The sequence below is a fragment of the Arachis stenosperma genome, chromosome 4 (genome assembly GCF_014773155.1).
Source record: "Arachis stenosperma cultivar V10309 chromosome 4, arast.V10309.gnm1.PFL2, whole genome shotgun sequence".
Classification (NCBI taxonomy): domain Eukaryota; kingdom Viridiplantae; phylum Streptophyta; class Magnoliopsida; order Fabales; family Fabaceae; genus Arachis; species Arachis stenosperma.
The window spans coordinates 29,180,475-29,199,609 of record NC_080380.1 but is presented as its reverse complement, the minus strand read 5'-3'; the positions used below and the strand labels follow the sequence as shown (position 1 = coordinate 29,199,609).

General features: G+C 37.6%; 1 long non-coding RNA gene across 1 annotated transcript in view; it reads right to left on the bottom strand.

Annotated features, from left to right (window-relative positions):
- Positions 1 to 6,978: 6,978 nt before the first annotated feature.
- LOC130973570 (uncharacterized) overlaps positions 6,979 to 19,135 on the bottom strand; it is a 29,006-nt gene continuing 16,849 nt past the window's right edge. Inside the window, exon 4 of the long non-coding RNA XR_009084184.1 lies at positions 6,979 to 7,139. This is a non-coding gene — a long non-coding RNA (uncharacterized LOC130973570). The remainder of the gene's footprint in view (positions 7,140 to 19,135) is intronic.

Genomic DNA, 19,135 nt, shown 5'->3' with positions numbered 1-19,135 from the left:
CTTGTTGGTCCAAAAAGATCAATGTGTAACATCTCTAATGGCCTCTTGGTTGAAATTCCATCTTTTGTTTTAAAAAAGGATTTTACTTGTTTGCCTAATTGGCAAGCATCACAAGTAAGATCCCTATCAAATTTAATATTTGGAATTCCCCTCACCAAGTTTTTCTTAACTAACTTAGAGATTTGGTACATGCTAGCATGACCCAATTTCTTATGCCATAGCCATTTTTCATATTCAATAGAGGCAAAACATGTCACTTTTTGATCTTTCAAGTCCTCAAGAGTCAATCCATACACATTATTGCACCTTTTAGCCTCAAACAAAATATCCCTAGATTTTTCACAAATAACTAAGCACACAAACTTTCTAAAAATAACTTCAAATCCTATATCACACAATTGGCTAACACTTAGCAAATTATGTTTCATACCATCAACAAGAAGAACATCATTTATAGAAGATGAGAAGCTTTTACCAACTTTTTCAATGGCCACTATTTTTCCTTTACCATCATCACCGAAAGTGACAAACCCTCCATCATACTCATCAAGCTTTATGAAGAAGGTTACCTTTCCAGTCATATGCCTAGAGCATCCGCTGTTCATGAACCACATATTGTCCTTCCACTTGGATGCTAGGCATACCTACAAAATGAGCTCAAGTGACCTTAGGTATTCAAATCTTCTTGGATCCTTTCACGTTAAACCATCTCCTATGTCCCAAACCATTGTAGTCAAAAACAACTTTGTAAACTTTGTCACCAATCATTCTTTCACCAAAGAAACATTGAATAGGAAAGTGGCCATTTTGGTTGCATAGTCTACAAAATCTTGGAGTTGCTGTTTTGCTAAAGCTTGTTGGGTTTTGAAGCCTTGTATCATTTGAAGATGAGGCCATGTTTTCAAAATAAGGTTTTTCAACAGATTTGAAATTCTTGTGAAACCCCAATCCAGCTTTATCATAGAGAGGTTTTTGACTAGCCAAGATTTGATTTAAATTTTCAGAACTTTGAGTGAACTTGGCTAAGTCATTTTCAAGATTTTTGATCTTTTTTAGCAACTCTTCATTTTCTTTAAAACAGTTTATATATGCAACAACAGAATGATCACTTTCACAGCTTCTAAGTTGAGCTTTTAACTGCTTATTTTCTTCAACAAGTTCAACAGCAGTTTCAGCCTCTTTTAGTTTATCTTTAAGAAAACTATTTTCAGCTTTAAGAATTGTGATTTATTATTCAAGATCTTGGTTATCAAGCAAGAAACATCTAATTTTTTCATAAAGGTGGTCTATCATAAGATGAAAATCTTCAGTGTCAGGGTTATGAAAGACTACCTGTTTAACGTGATCTGCCATGAGACATGGTTGGGACTTGGTCTTTGATTCTTCATCATCGTCTGGGTCATTTTTCAAGTCCTCCCAAGAAGCCATCAGTCCCTTTTTCTTTCCTTTCTTTGGCTTCTCCTCATTCTTCAACTTAGGACAATCAGATTTGAAATGCCCAGCCTCTTTGCAGTTGTAGCATGTCACCTTGCTGAAATCTTTTTTTTTTGTTTTCTTGAACTGCTTCCCTTGCCTCTTTCCATGAACTTCACCATTTTCCTGAATTTTTTGGCAAACAACACAAATTCATTTTTAGAGGAATTATCACTGGATTCATCATCCAGGGGTTAGTAACACATGTAAAAGCAATTCCTTTCTTTTTTGAATCTTTTTTCAAATAAGTGTTTTCGAAAATAAGTAAGTTTTCTCTCAAATCATCATATGTCATGGAATCTAGACCACTACTCTCAGATATGATTAATGCCTTAGTTTTTTACTCTTTTGTGAGACATCTTAAAACTCTCCTCACAAGCATAGAATCAGGATACGTAATTCCCATAGCATCCAAACCAACAATGATAATGTTGAATCTTTTAAACATTTCATCTATTGATTCTCTTTCCTTCATTGAGAACATTTCATATTCTCTGTTCAGCATGTCTATCCTGGTCTTTTTCACTATGGTGGTTCCTTCATGAGTGATTTAAAGTTTGTCCCAAATTTCTTTTGCCGTTGTGCATCGTGATACCCGTCGGTATTCCTTGAAGCTAATAGCATAGTTAAGCAAGTTGACAGCCTTGGCATTGAGCTCCACCTTCTTTCTGTCTTCTTCGGTCCAGCTTGCTTCGGGTTTTAGAGAGATTACTCCTTCAGCACTTGTGGTGGTTGGAAATTGAGGACCCTCTAGGATAATCTTCTATAGTCTGTAATCCACTGCTTGCACAAAAATCTTCATTTTCTCCTTCCAATAGATGTAATTTTTTCCATTGAAAAGGGGAGGTCTGTTGCTTGATTGTCCTTCTGTCAGGTTGTAGGACACCATATTTGAGCTACTATTTTCTGTCATCTGGATCTTTTCTCCAAGCTGCAAAGCTTGATCTCTTTGAGACCAAGCTCTGAGACCAATTGATGGTTTAGTTAAGAGAAGGGGGGGTTGAATCTTATCCTCTTTTTCGCTTAGTAACTCTTGCTGTCCTTCAGAGCAATTGAGGAGATATTTCTTATTTTTGTCTCGTGTTTAGCCAAGAGATATTTTCGTTTTGTCTCGTGACCAGTCAGGAGATATTTTTCAGTTTTGTCTCCTATGCAGCAGAATCAGAAATGGAGTAGAAGAGAGAGAAAATTACACCAAGATATATTCTGGTTTAGCTGCTAAGTGCAATGCAGCCTACATCCAGTCTCCATCACAACAATGATGAAATTTCACTATAATCATCTTTGATTACAAACACCAATACTCCCTAGGAACTACCCTTCCTATCCGGGACAAGTACAGAATCTAACCCCAACCCTGAACTTGACTTGGTAACCCACCAAGCTTTCAACTGCTAAGTGCTAACCCAACTTGCAAGGGGATTCCCACAGAATCATGAAACACGACACAGATGTACAAAGGACCTCTAAGGACATCTATGGCTTTTTCTTTTAATTTTGTGCACTCTGCCTTTTTTCGCTCTATGGCTTTTTCTTACAAACCTCACTGTTTGCCTTTTTCCATGAGACTCAAGACAGACAAAATTAAACAAAAAATTACAAAATAAAGAACATTGAAGGAGAAGAACTTCTGTTAGCTTAGGTAGCTATGTGAACACTATGCTTTCACTCTTTTTCTTGCTTCAAGCCCTGGCTGTTCTCCCTTATTTATAGAAGGGGAAGCCTCCACGGTTGAAACTGTTGAACCAAGCTAAACTTCTTCTTCATGCAAAACCCGTTTGGCCAGAGAGAGAGGAGAGATAACCGAATGTAAAACCCAACATGCAATTACCTCTGTGTCTTCCCTTCACACCAAGCTTCACCAATCCGATCCATCCATCTTGACTTACACTCCAAGAAGGATTCCTAACCCTTGATGCGTTCTTGATGCATGACAGCTCCTCCTGCTCCACTTTTGCTTCCTCCTTCACGTAGCCTCCTTAGCTACCTTCTGTGACGAGTGAACACAAAGCAGAGATGAGCCATGCCTCTGAGATCTTCTTCCTCTGACCGAGATCATCTTCTTCCATTTTTGGTATGGAGAGCATGAGCTTACTTCACCAAATCTTACCCCTTTTTGGTGAAGATCTCAGCTACAGCATACTTTTTGTTTTCTTTTTCTTGCCATCATTACAATGGCCTTTAGCTTGCTTCTAGCTTCTTCTTCATCACTCTAATAGCTTGCAAAAGCTTCCATGCTTTCTCTGTGAAGTGACCGAATGCAAAAAGAGAGATGAGAGAGAAGAGAGAAAACTTTTAATGGATTTGAATGAAGAAATCAAAATAAATTAATTCACTTCCCTTTTTCTGCTTTAGGTAGCGTGTAGCATTGATGATAATAATCAAATCAATTGCTAATTTCTCTCTCATGGTTTCCATGTGAGTAATGATAATTGAATTAAATTTGGAATCCATCACATGAGAGAGAGATCCATTGGAAGCAAGAAGCATTTGCTTTCTCTCTTTTCTTCATTTCGGACCAAGCAAGCTAGTGTCTAGCAAAAATTAATTTGGGCTAATAATAATAATCCAATCTGGCCCAACATTATAGTAATAATTCAAGCATTGCTTTAGCCAAAATGATTAAAACATTTGTTCCAGGGCTGAGTTTTAGCATCTCATTGGGCTTGTTATTTTTCTTTTCGGCCCAACACAAATCTGCACAAACAAAATTATTAATTTAGCAATTGTAAATATGAAGATCTAATTAATAATTTTGTAATTAATTATGTTAATAATATTTGATCATCATCAATTTAAATTAGAGTTTTCCAAACTCATCATCACATTTGCAAACTCTAATGCTATTAGCAATGAAAATGATAAAAAGACTAATATGACTAACTTAAAATTTTTGAAGGATAAATCTGATTAAAAAAAATTTTTGAAAACTAATTTAAAAAATAAAAAATCTTTTAAAGACCAATTTAATCATTTACTCATAATTTTAATAAAAGTATACCTAATTTTATTCATTTTATAATGGCCAATAATGATAATGTATTTAACTTTATAGTTAGAATTCATGATAAATAATTCAATAATAAATTTGATATTCAGATTTTATATTATATATCGTATATATATAATAAAGAGTGATTATTTATAGTCTAAAGATATGATTTAATTATAATGACAATAAATTGATTAAAACAAGAAATATGCGTGTTAATGTTTTTTTTTTATCCAAAACAAATTTGAAAAAAATAAACAAACAATAAACAGGTCAATATGTATAATCCGTTGAGCTAGTACTAAATGGGCTAGAACTAAAATTAGAGGTATTAAACTACTTGGTATAGAAAAAATCTGACTAATTTAACCCTCAGATTTAGACAATCCAAATCTAAATGGGTTGGGTTAGCTTGATTCCAAACCTTACAAAAGAAGCTCAAGTATTCACCCAATTTTAATTCAATTAGATTGGTTAAATAATTAGTTTATTTGTTTATTTATTATTTAATTAAGTATTATAAATTTGAATAATTTTTTTTATATATATAATAATTTATTAATGAATGATAAATTATTGAATAAAATTAAAATTTGTGGTAAATAATCAATTATTGACTTGTCAGCAAAAACAGATCTAAATATTTTAATATATGAAAAACCAAATTTTATATTTTTTTAATTATCTTTTTGTATTTTTTATTATATAAAAATAATTTATGCATGAATTATAACAACTAGGTTATTTTTTTAAAAGGTTTATTAATATATATAGAGAAAAAAATCATACAACTTTTTAGTAATTTTGTTTTTTACATAAGAGTTATATAGAAAAAACATAACAATATCAATAATATTTTATAAAAATACCAATACTTTGTTAGTGTGTTTAATTGAGAAGTTGTTATATATTTTTTTAATTAAAATTAATTCTTTTAAAAGTTTTAAATATTTAAAAGAAAATCATAAATTATTAATTATCTAAAAATATCGATATCTTTATAAATACAAAATTTAACTCTCAAAATAAAATGATAAGTTATCATAAAAAAAGTAAGTTAAAAAGTTTTCCTTTCAACAATATATGTTTTGAAAAAAATTAGCATTTTTTATGCGAAAATAAAATTTAAAGTGGACAATATATTATGAAAAACATAACAATGTAAGTCATTATCTTTATAGAAATAAGTATATAAAAATTAATTTTTAAAAAATATAAAAATTTGAATGTATGATATTAAATTAATTAAATAATAATATTAGTAAAAAAATAATTAAAACTTAAACACACTACATTACTAAAAAAATTATGTATATAATAATTAAATATTTTATATTTCATCAAGTACATATATATATAAAATTTAATTTTGATGCACTGTCAATATAAAACTATTTTACACGTATATCAGTTATATAATAATATATTAACAAAAATATCTATCTTTTATATTGACCGCGTAAATAATCATCTAAAAAAATATTTGTGATTGCACAACATGTATCAAAATTAAACTTGCTCTCTCTCTCTCTCTCTCTCTCACACACACATACATCTCCTCCTTTAGATCCCTTCCTATTTGCCAGATTCGAAGACACCCATAAAAATAAAAAGAGTAGAGTAAAGTATCGTTTTTATCCACACACACATCTCCTCCTTTAGATCCCTCCCTGTTTGCCAGGTTCAAAGACACCGATAAAAATAAAAAGAATAGAATAAAGTATCGTTTTTGTCCCCAACGTTGAGGGTAAGTCACAGAGTTGTTCCTAACGTTTAAATCATCCTATTTAAGTCTCTAACGTTTCAAAATTAGCTCAATGTTCACTACAACGGAGACGGGAAATTGCGGTGGTTCTTTCAGGGATTTGCGGCAGTTTTAAGCCGCCGCGAAACGGAATTTCAACGGTTCGTTAAGCGTCGCCTATTAGGGGGTGGTTATATGATTTTGCGACAGTTTTCATGAACCGCTGGCACAACTGCCGCAAAATAGGGTTAGATTATTTGCGGCGGTTTAGAACAGCTGCAATTTTGAAAGCAAATTTTTTTTAAAAAAAATGTATATTGCAGAGGTTTATAACCCCCACAATTTTTACATTTACATTAAAAAAAATTGGCTTCATAAAGCTATTCAATTATATTACTTCTACATCTAGACGAACACAAAAATAAGAGCAAGCTAAACATGGCTAAAATATCACAAGTAATAACAAATTTAATAATAACCCTATTAAAGATCCAAATTAGATAATACACTAGCAGCTTGATTCATCTAGCAAGTAGCAACACAAAATCTATAGTTACAGAAAATTTTAGCCACTACTAACTTATTTTAATGCACTATAATCTATGTTGAATCTCCATTCACCTTTTTTTCCTTACTAAGAATAACAAAGTTATAGGGACAAGCACTAATATATATACAATTATTATTTATAAACTTGTTTATCATCTGAATATACTAAAACATATATAAATATAAAGCAAGATGAAAAGATTTATTCCATGGTGCTCATTACTCCAAACCGAATGCATTACAGAAAGGATATCAGTTTTTGTGGTGAAGTCTTTTATGCCAAGCAGACCTTTAAGTTATTGCAGTGCAATAGTAATGGCAGCTCCAGCCATGAAGCCCATAATGGCATCATAAGATAGGAAATCTATGAAGAAACCAAGCCTACAATTACCATTCATGAAAGCACAATACTTTAGGCAAAGCAGTGAAAGCACCACCAAAAAAGACAATGCATATATAAATGAAAATGAACCTTTTGCATAGTTAACACTACAAGAATTTTATTTATTTGTGGCAGTTTTTTCTCTTATCTGTTTGTGGGGGTTTCTAATAAAAAAAAAAAGAAGCAACAACAAGCTTTAAGTCCTTACTCTGGCTATTGTCAATTGTTTTCAAATATGAGAATAACTGCTACTAGTTATTTCCCACATTTAGTTTTTCACTAATCATTTTGTAAAACCCGGTTAATTAATGGCTAATTAACCCATAAATGAGAATTTATTTTAGAAAGCCAAAAAATGATTTTTATGGCTTAATATGATAGAGGAGATTGAGACGAGAATTTCGGTACTAATTTTATAGAAATCGGACCAAGATTGGACCGAACAGGCCAAACCGGGCCAACCGGACCCAAAGTGGGCCCTTGGCCCAACATAACTAAACCAAAACCCTAGTTTTCAGCACTCTCTCTCCTCACAACACTATAATTCACGCTGAAATGGTGGAGAGCAAGGGAAGAACACTCTCTCAAGTTCTTTCCCTTGGTTGACCTTCAAACCACCATAACTTTTGATCTAGAGCTCCGATTGCCGTACCGTTTGCGGCCACGCGTTCACCGCAAAAAGTTCTAAAAAATTCATACAATCAATCTTGAGATAAGCAACAGTGTGCTCTTCGAATTTTCAGCTTTGATTTCGAGTTTCATGAGCAAAAATGTTGAGATTTTGGACTCTTTGATGTTATAAGACCCAACTCTCTTGAAGAAGAAGGTTAATATTATCTCTTTGGTTCTTGGGTGTGGTAAGATTCTCAACCCTAGTATAATTTGTTGTTCTATAATGTTTGGGTATTGAGATGTTGTGTATGGGTATGATGATTGTGGCTTAGGTTGTGTATATATGAATATTTGAGCTTGATTGAGACTTTGAAAAGCTTGAAGAGGGTTTTGTATGCAAAAATCTGTTCTTGGAGGTGTTGAGACCTTGAGAGCTTGAGGAAAAGTGGTTTGGAAGTGCTCCAGTTGAGCTTGGGAAATCGGCTAAGGTATGGTCTCGCTTTCTCGTATCAATATGTAATGTGGTGGGAAATACTTAGGCTAGATGCCCTAAGATAGGCATTGAATTGTTGATGTTGTTGAATGGTTGAGATATATGATGTGGTCATATATGTGATGATGATTATTGATGCCTTGATGGTATGATGTATGAGAAATATGCATGTTGTGATATATGCTTGATGATTGATTAAGGTTGAATTGTGGGTGAAACCATGTTGATGGTGAGTATGATATTGACTATGTACAATGATGGTTGATTGGAAATGGTATTATTGGAAATTGGGATGAGAAAGTATGTATGACATGTCTATGTGTTTGTCTCTTAGCCATTTGATTGAGAAGTGTTAAAATGGTGGGATGATGTTTTGTGAATTATGGTAAAGTGTTAATGTATGAGTTAAGGATGCTTGATGTTGATTTTGGTATATTTTGATTGATTTCAAAGAAAAGGGACGAAATTGGCATATTTTAGTTGATTTTGAAAAGAGTTGAAATGGCTTGTTTTGAAAATGGCACTTTGTGGTTTTGTACGAAAATATAGTTTTTGGGCATACTTTGATGGGACATTGATGTGAGCGGAAGTTGGTGAATTAAAAATTATTAAAATGGTTACGTTGTAAGTATAGTTCTTAACTCACCAAAAATCTGTCTATCAATTTAAAATGTGTCACAGAAAATTTAAATTAAAAATTACTGGGAGTGTGAATCCCAGGTCGTCTCCTAACGAGTTGTAGGAAAGTGTGCTGTTTTATTAATTAATTGTTTCCAAAAAGTTGAGTTAAGTAGATGGAAAATTAAATTGAGAAAATTTGAATAATATAAATAAAAGTCTTGACTGGGAGTTGATTAGTTAGAATCTCTATCCTTGATGGAGTGAATTTAGGATTAATTTATAATTAATGGTTGTTCTATTTAGTTATTCCTTACTAGGTAAAGGAAAGTCAAACAAGTTGGAATGATAGATCTGTTCACGAGTTGCAACCCACTTAATTCAAAGGGAATGGTGTTAGTGACAAGATAGGAATCCAACAATTAACCCAATTATAAATTCTCTTTCAATCATTCCAACTCAAGAGTTCCTTTCAATCAACTCCCCATCAAGTAAGGAAAACTACTCGCTCATTGAAAATAATAAATCCATAACCTATGAAAGGGAATTAAAAGAAGACATGATTATTGGAAGGTAAAATGGATTAAAATGAAAGAAATAATTCTTATATTAAATAATCATAAAAGTATTCAAATGGCAAAATTGAACAAAGCAAAGAACATGGAAGGAATAAACCAAGTTAAGAGAACGAACTAGAATGACAAAGTCTTGATGAGGAAATAACTCTTCTCAATGTTCCAATGCTAAGACCAATTGAAAATTAAATTCTAAAACCTAAAGAGAAAAAACCTAGAGGAGGAGTGAAAACTAGATCTAAAACTGAAAACTGTGTAGAATGAATGTTCTCCTTCGTTTCTGCATGTTCCTTGGCTCTAGTCTGCTGTTCCGGGCCGAGAACTGGGTCAAAACCGGGCCCGAGATTGCCCCCAACGAATTCTGCAGATTATGCAGATCGCACATGTCACGCGATCGCGTCACTCATGCGGACGCGTAACTCGCGCTTTTCCATGCCACGCGTTCGCGTCGTCCACGCTACCGCGTCGCTTGAGCTTTTACAATCCGTGCGGCCGCACGATCCATGCGGCCGCGTCACTGCAATTTGCTCTCCTTCGCGCGGTCGCGTGAGCCATGCGACTGCGTCACTTCTCGCTAGTTATCTTCTCAAATTCTTGTGTTCCTTCCATTTTTCGCCAGCTTCCTTTCCAATCTCTAACTCATTCATGCTCTGTAAAGTCTGAAACACTCAAGACACAGATCACGGCATCGAATGGGATAAAGGAGAATTAAAAGTACATAATTAAAGTCTTTAGGAAGCAGATTTCAAACATGTAATGAATTCAGGAAGGAAATCTAAATGCATGCTATTTTAATGAATAAGTGGGTAAGGATCACGATAAAACTACACAATTAAACATAATATAAACCATAAAATAGTGGTTTATCAGACATAACTTGGACTACGGATTCCCGTTTTGTACCAAAGTTATTCAGAAATAAAATTGGATCTGGGATGTCCATGCCGTTTGAAGAAAGGGTGGAAAACAATTTAAAATGAGAAAGTTATGTCCGTCGAAAGATTGGGGGTTGAATCTGTGAATTCTGCAGCTTTTAACATAGAAAAATTTTTAGCAGAATGACCACCCACGCGTAGACGTCCTTGACGCGTACGCGTCATTTTTCAAGATGGCACCATCCACGCGTGCGCGTGTGCGTCGATGTGCTGAAATGGTTGCCCAGCCATTTTCCCGAGAGTTGTGCCAGAGTTGTGCCGGTTTTGTGCCTGAGGCACAAATGTACCCGCGCGTACGCATGGCTGACGCGTATGCGTCGTTTGGATGTTTTTCAATCCACGCGTCCGCGTGAATGACACATACGCATCGATGAACTGTAAGGCCATCCACGCGTGCGCATAAAGGATGCGTACGCGTGGCCCTGTTTTCATTCCAAAGTTGATTTTTGAGTTTTAAAAGCCAAATTTCATACTTCTAAGCCTCCGATCTCACCACTTATGTCTTAAATCATTATGATATGCCTAGCAATGAGAAAAAGAGCTAGTGAATGTGGTAACTTGTGAGTGAAGCAAGGGAAAAATGAATGATTAATGAGGATCAAAGATGATTATGTGAGATACGGAGGATGGCGGTGGAAGTGCTTGTTATGCCATGGGCCGAAGGGCCATAATTGTTAATGAATTGGCTGGTTATGGATTTAAACGTGAGCCGGATGGCTAGATTATTGTCGTGTTACGGTGGAGCCATGATTATGGCTAAGAATAAATGCATATATGCTGTTGAATGAATTGTGAATGTTGCACTTCCACTATCGGAGATAAGAGTTTCCCTGGGAGAAAGCAGTGGCTAGCCACCACGTGCTCTAGGTTGAGACTCGAAGCTCTTTTGACCCTATGTCATCAGGGTGGCCAGGCACTGTGAAAGCCCCGAATGAGCTCACCTCCATGAATATTCACCAGTGAAGGTGATGGATATGGATCATGATTATGATCACGATTATGGTGAGTATAACTCGAGTTGGGGAGACACAACAGAGGGACAGTCCAATGGTTAGCTACCAGGATTTATCGGGATGGCTCTATAACCGATAGATGATATCATCAGCCATTAGGGATAAGCATTCATCATATGCATACTATGTGAATTGTTTGAGATTGCCTATTTGACTGCATATTACTTGCTATTTGTCTAAGTGTCTTATCTATTCCTACTTGTATATCTCTTGTCTGAAATAACTGTGTTTGCCATTTTATACTCCTGCTGGCAGTTGGGAGGTCTGAAGGAATTGGAAAGGGAAGTATTAGTTAGACTGAAGGATCTTTAGTCAGTTGCCACTTATGGTTTAGCTTGTTTATAAGCTTTGATTTTATCTGAAGGAAGTTCTAGGATTGTCTTCGGCTTTCCTCTATTATTACATGTTATATATGTGGGAACTGTTACCATGCTGGAACCTCTGGTTCTCACCCATGTAGATTTTGTAGTTTTCAGATGCAGGACGTGAGGCTTCTCGCTGAAGCATGCCGGAGACTTCTGGATTAGCGAAGATCCTTTGTTCTCGGGACTCTGTTTTGATTTCATGTTTTTCCTTAGATACTTTTATCTCCATTAAATAATACAAACTGTGATGACTCCTCTTAGAGGGGATTTTGGAGAATAGGTTTTCTGTATTTGTGTCCCTTTGGGTTTCCTTGGGGTTTCCTTATTTTATTATATGTATATATTGCTATGCTCGGACCAGTTATCTTTGCATCCGGATTTGAGTTTTGATATTCCCGTTTTTGACACTCTTTTGTATATATATAATTTCGCGTTGGTTTATCCTTGTTCGTTACGTTACCGATCGAAGTGTTATGCTTTCGAGTTACGAATTTTGTTTTACCCCCTTTTTCTTAAAAAGGCTCCTAGTTATAATCATTTTTCACAATACTATTCGTACTAAATTTTTATTTTAGAGGTCGTAATACCTTGCCATCTCTAAATTATGACATAAGCATAAGACTTTGTATGGTAGGGTGTTACATTATGGTATCAAAGCAGTTCGTTCCTGTAGAGCCTGAGAAACGGACTGACTATGCTTCTATGCATTCTCTGTATGTGTGTTATGTGCTATTAGTATATCTACTTGATATAATTGGCATAAACGTTCATGAGCATGCATTTGGGACTTTGAAGTACTAAACTTTCAATATTGAGATTGATCAACTTAATATCGATTGTTTGGTGTGTATAGGAACCAGATGGCACCTCGTGGACGTGGTAGAGGCCGTAGGAGAGGTCATACGAATGCTCGTGTGCCGAAGATTAACCCTAATGACCCGGTGAACTTTATGACTGTGTTGGAGAACATGGCTGCTGCTATGCAAGCCACTGCTGAAGCTCTTGGTCAACAGATGAACAACCATGGTAATGATAGAGGTGGAGTTCAGGGCCCGATGACACTGGCAAACTTCTTGAAGGTTAATCCACCTAAGTTCAAGGGAACTACTAGCCCGACTGAAGCCGATACATGGTTTCAGGCTATGGAGCGAGCACTGCAAGCGCAGGTGGTACCTGAAGGGCAGCGTGTTGAGTTCGCTACCTATTTACTCACTGGGGAAGCGTCACATTGGTGGCAAGGAATCCGACGTCTCTTGCAGCAGGGTGATGACTATATCACCTGGGATGTCTTCCGAGAGGAGTTCTATAAGAAGTACTTTTCAACTTCTGCTAGGACAACCAAGGAGCTTGAATTACTGCAGCTGAAGCAGTGTACTATGTCCGTAGCTGAGTATACTGACAAGTTTGAGGAGCTGTTCAGGTTCTCTCGTATATGTCAATGGACTCCGGTGGAATATGAGGAATGGAAGTATGTTAAGTATGAAGGAGGACTCCGGAGTGATATTTTCAGTTCAGTGGGACCAATGGAGATTAGGACTTTCTCCGAGTTAGTGAATAAGTGTAGGGTTGCTGAAGAGTGTGTGAAGAAGGCAGCCGCGGAGAAAGGAAGTCACAAGGGATCATTCCCACAGAACCGAGGGAAGAACCTTGCACCTAGAGGTCCGCCTTTCAAGCGCGGAGGATCTTTTAGGAGGCCCAACAACAACAACTCCCAAGGGAAAAGGTTTGGGAAGCAGCCTCAGAATGATCAAGCTTGTACTAGGTGTGGAAGTCACCATCCGGGAGCACCATGCAAGGCCGGATGGGGTTTGTGCTACAATTGTGGAAAGGCGGGGCATAAAGCCACAAATTGTCCAGAGAAGCAGAAGCAAGTTGCTGGGAAAGCACAACAGACTGGTCGGATGTTCACCACTTCAGCTATAGGTGCTGAGGGATCTGAGGCACTTATCAGAGGTAATTGTGAAATGGATGGTCAAACTTTAAATGCTTTATTTGATTCGGGAGCATCGCATTTATTCATTGCATTTGAGAAAGCACATGAGTTAGGATTGAAGATCGTAACCTTAGGTTATGACCTAAAAGTGTATAATGCTACCCATGAAGCCATGGTAACTAGGCTAGGATGCCCGAAAGTTTTGTTTAGGTTCAAGCAGCGGGATTTTGTCCATAATTTAATCTGCTTGCCGATGATCGGTCTTGATCTTATCTTGGGATTGGACTGGTTATCTGAGAACCATGTCCTGCTTGATTGTTCTACAAAGTCGGTGTACTTTATGCTGGAAGATACAGAAAGGCCGGTCGTGGTGAATAATTATTACTTGAATTCGATGATGGTGAACTATTCCGGAATCGAATGTCAGGGTATCCTGTTGTTAACCGCGGGTGTTTCGGGTGATGATCAAAGGTTGGAACAAATTCTGGTAGTGTGTGAGTTTCCAGAGGTGTTTCCCGATGACATTGATGAATTTTTACCTAACCGAGAGGTTGAGTTTGCTATTGAATTGGTGCCTGGGGCGGGACCAATCTCAAGTGCTCCTTATAGAATGTCATCGTTAGAGATGGCCGAGCTAAAGTCTCAGTTAGAGGATTTGTTGGGTAAGAACTTTATCTGAACAAGTGTTTCCCCGTGGAGTACTCCAGTGTTACTGGTAAAGAAGAAAGATGGGAGTATGCGGCTCTGTGTGGATTACAGGCAGTTGAACAAGGTCACGATAAAGAATAAGTACCCATTGCCGTGGATTAATGATCTCATGGATCAGTTAAAAGGAGCTGGGGTTTTCTCCAAGATCGATTTGCGATCCGGTTATCACCAGATAAGGATGAGGGGTGAGGATATCCCTAAGACCACTTTCAGGACTCGTTATAGTCATTACGAGTATACTGTAATGTCCTTTGGATTGACAAACGCTCCTGCAGTATTCATAGATTATATGAACAGAGTGTTCCATCTGTTTCTGAATAAATTTGTTGTTGTCTTCATTGACGACATACTGATTTACTCCAAGACTGAAGAAGAGCATGCGGAACACTTGAGAACCGTGTTGTAGATTCTAAATGAGAAAAAATTTTATGTGAAACTGTCTAAGTGTGAGTTTTGGAAGAGTGAGGTAAAGTTTTTGGGTCACGTGGTGAGTAAGAAGGGAATAGCCGTAGATCCAACTAAGGTGGAGGCTGTGATGGATTGGAAGCAACCAACCACCGTAACGGAGATAAGGAGTTTTCTGGGCTTAGCTGGCTATTACCGAAGGTTCATCAAAGGCTTTTCGCAATTAGCTTTGCCATTGACAAAGTTAACTCGCAAAGACACTCCATTTGTTTGGACTCCTGAGTGCGAGGAGAGCTTTCAGGCATTGAAGAAAAAGTTGACCACTGCATCTGTGTCGGTGTTACCTGAGCCGAACGAACCATTTGAGGTGTACTGTGATGCCTCATTAAAGGGTCTAGGGTGCGTGCTAATGCAGCATCATAATGTGGTGGCGTATGCCTCACGACAGTTGAGACCTCATGAAGTTAGTTACCATACGCACGATTTGAAACTCGCTGCGGTTGTGTTTGCCTTGAAGGTGTGGAGGCATTATCTCTATGGGGTTAAGTTCCAAGTCTTCTCCGATCACAAGAGCTTGAAATATCTCTTTGATCAGAAAGAGCTTAATATGAGGCAGAGGAGGTGGATGAAATTATTGAAGGACTACGACTTTGAGTTGAATTACCATCCGGGAAAGGCGAATGTAGTGACGGATGCGTTAAGTCGAAGTCGTTGTATGCGGCTTGGATGATGCTTCAAGAAGAGAAGTTTCTCAAAGAATTCGAGAGTCTGAAAATTGGTGCTCGAGAAGTATCTGGAACTCTATGTTTGAGCCGATTAGAAATCTCAAGTGATTTTAAGTCCGAACTCTTAAAGGCTCATGAAAATGATGAAGCGTTATGGAAGGTGTTACCGGCTATTGAGCAAGGGAAACAGTGGAGAGTGTCGGAAGGAAAAGATGGGTTATGGAGATTCAAGGTTAGGATCATTGTGTCGGATGTTGGCACTTTGAGGCAAGATATCTTAAAGGAGGCACACAAAAGCGGATTCTCCATTCACCCGGGAAGTACTAAGATGTACCATGATTTAAAGGCGATGTTTTGGTGGCCGGGTATGAAGAATGATGTGGCAGAATATGTTTCAAAGTGCTTAACTTGTCAAGAGGTAAAGATTGAACATCAAAGACTTTCCGGGATGTTGCAACCCTTAGAGGTTCCGCAATGGAAGTGGGAAAGTATTGTAATGGACTTTGTGTCGGGATTGCCAAGGACTAGGGCTGGTTTTGATGCTATCTGGGTGATTGTGGACCGACTGACAAAGTCAGCTTACTTTTTGCCCATTCGGATGACTTACACCCTTGAGGAACTAGCACGGTTATACATAAAAGAGATTGTGAGACTTCATGGTGTACCTGCTACTATAATCTCGGATAGAGATCCTCGTTTCACTTCGAGGTTTTGGGGTGCATTTCAGAAAGCTTTCGGAACCCAATTAAGCTTGAGTAAAACTTACCATCCTCAAACAGATGGTCAATCCGAGAGGACGATCCAAACATTAGAGGATATGTTGAGAGCTTGTGTTTTGGACCAACCGGCGAGTTGGAATCGGTAGATGCCGCTAGTGGAGTTTGCATACAGTAATAGTTACCATATATACGAGCATCGGAATGGCTCCGTACGAGGCCTTGTATGGGAGGAAATGTCAATCTCCGCTATGTTGGTATGACGCTGGAGAGAAAGGCTTGTTGGGGCTGAAAATGATAGCTGAGACTACTGAACAAGTCAAGAAAATTCGAGATATGATGCTTACTGTTTAGAATTGTCAGAAGAGTTACGCCGATCAGAAGCGAAAGCCCTTGGAATTTGAGGAAGGAGACCATGTTTTCCTTAAGGTTACTCCAACTACAGGAGTAGGTAGGACGATTAAGGCAAAGAAGTTGAATCCTCGATACATTGGTCCGTTTCAGATCCTGGAGAGGATTGGACCGGTGGCGTATCAGATGGCTCTACCACCTCATCTTTTGAACCTGTACGACGTGTTTTACGTGTCGCAACTTCGGAAGTATACTCTTGATGCTAGCCATGTGTTAGAACCTGAATCGGTTCAGTTAAGAGAAGATTTGACGCTTCCAGTGGCTCCAGTCAGAATTGATGATACTAGTATCAAACGGTTGCGTGGAAAAGAGGTTTCATTAGTCAAAGTGGCTTGGAGTCGATGCGGTGTTGAGGAACACACTTGGGAACTTGAGTCGGAGATGCGAACGGATTAGCTGCACTTATTCTCAGGTAATTGAATTTGAACTTTGTGGGCGAAATTTCTAATTAGGTGGGTAGAATGTAAAACCCGGTTAATTAATGGCTAATTAACCCATAAATGAGAATTTATTCTAAAAAGCCAAAAATGTGATTTTTATGTCTTAATATGATAGAGGAGATTGAGACGAGAATTTCGATACCAATTTTATAGAAATCGGACCAAGATTGGACCGAACGGGCCAAACCGGGCCAACCGGACCCAAAGTGGGCCCTTGGCCCAACATAACTAAACCAAAACTCTAGTTTTCAGCACTCTCTCTCCTTACAACACTCTAATTCACGCTGAAATGGTGGAGAGCAAGGGAAGAACACTCTCTCAAGTTCTCTCCCTTGGTTGACCTTCAAACCACCATAACTTTTGATCTAGAGCTCCGATTGCCACACCGTTTGCGACCACGCATTCACCGCGGAAAGCTCTACAAAACCCATACAATCAACCTTGAGATAAGCCATAGTTTGCTCTTCGAATTTCCAGCTTTGATTTCGAGTTTCATGAGTAAAAATATTGAGATTTTGGACTCTTTGATGTTATAGGACCCAACTCTCTTGAAGGAGAAGGTTAATCTTGTCTTCTTGGACCTTGGGTGTGGTAAGATTCTCAACCCTAGTGTAATTTGTTGTTCTATGATGTTTGGGTATTGAAATGTTGTGTATGGGTATGATGATTGTGGCTTAGATTGTGTATATGTGAATATTTGAGCTTGATTAAGACTTTGAAAAGCTTGAAGAGGGTTTTGTATGAAAAAATCTGTTCTTGGAGGTGTTGACACCTTGAGATCTTGAGGAAAAGTGGTTTGGAAGTGCTCCGGTTGAGCTTGGGAAATCGGCTAAGGTATGGTCTCGGTTTCTTGTATCTAATATGTAATGTGGTGGGAAATACTTAGGCTAGAGGCCCTAAGATATGCATTGAATTGTTGATGTTGTTGAATGGTTGAGATATATGATGTGGTCATATTTGTGATGATGATTATTGATGCCTTGATGGTATGATGTATGAGAAATATGCATGTTGTGATATATGCTTGATGATTGATTAAGGTTGAATTGTGGGTGAAACCATGTTGATGGTGAGTATGATATTGACTATGTACAATGATGGTTGATTGGAAATGGTATTATTGGAAATTAAGATGAGAAAGTATGTATGACATGTCTATGTGTTTGTCTCTTAGCCATTTGATTGAGAAGTGTTAAAATGGTGGGATGATGTTTTGTGAATTGTGGTAAAGTGTTAATGTGTGAGTTGAGGAGACTTGATGTTGATTTTGGTATATTTTGATTGATTTCAAAGAAAAGGGACGAAATTGGCATGTTTTGGTTGATTTTGAAAAGAGTTGAAAATGACTTGTTTTGAAAATGGCACTTTGTGGTTTTGTATGAAAACATGGTTTTTGGACATACTTTTATGGGACATAACTTGGACTACGGATCCCCGTTTTGTACCAAACTTGTTTAGAAATGAAATTGGATCCGGGATATCCATGCCATTTGAAGAACGGGCGGAAAACGATTTAAAATGAGAAAGTTATGTCCGTCGAAAGATTGGGTGTTGAATTTGTGAATTCTGCAGCTTTTAACTTAGAAAAATATTTAGCAGAAGAACCACCCACGCGTAGGCATCCTTGACGCATACGCATCGTTTTTCAAGATGGCACCATCCACGCGTGTGCGTGGTGTGCGCATGCGCGTCGATGTGCTGAAATGGTTGCCCAGCCATTTTCCCGAGAGTTGTGCCAGAGTTGTGCCGGTTTTGTGCCTGGGGCACAAATGTACCCGCGCGTACGCGTGGCTGACGCGTACGCGTCGTTTGGATATTTTTCAACCCACACGTCCGCGTGAATGATGCATACGCATCGATAAACTATAAGGCCATCTACGCATGCGCGTGAAGGACGCGTACGCGTGGCCTTGCTTTCATCCCAAAGTTGATTTTTGAGTTTTAAAAGCCAAATTTCATACTTCTAAGCCTCCGATCTCACCACTTATGTCTTAAATCATTATGATATGCCTAGCAATGAGAAAACGAGCTAGTGAATGTGGTAAC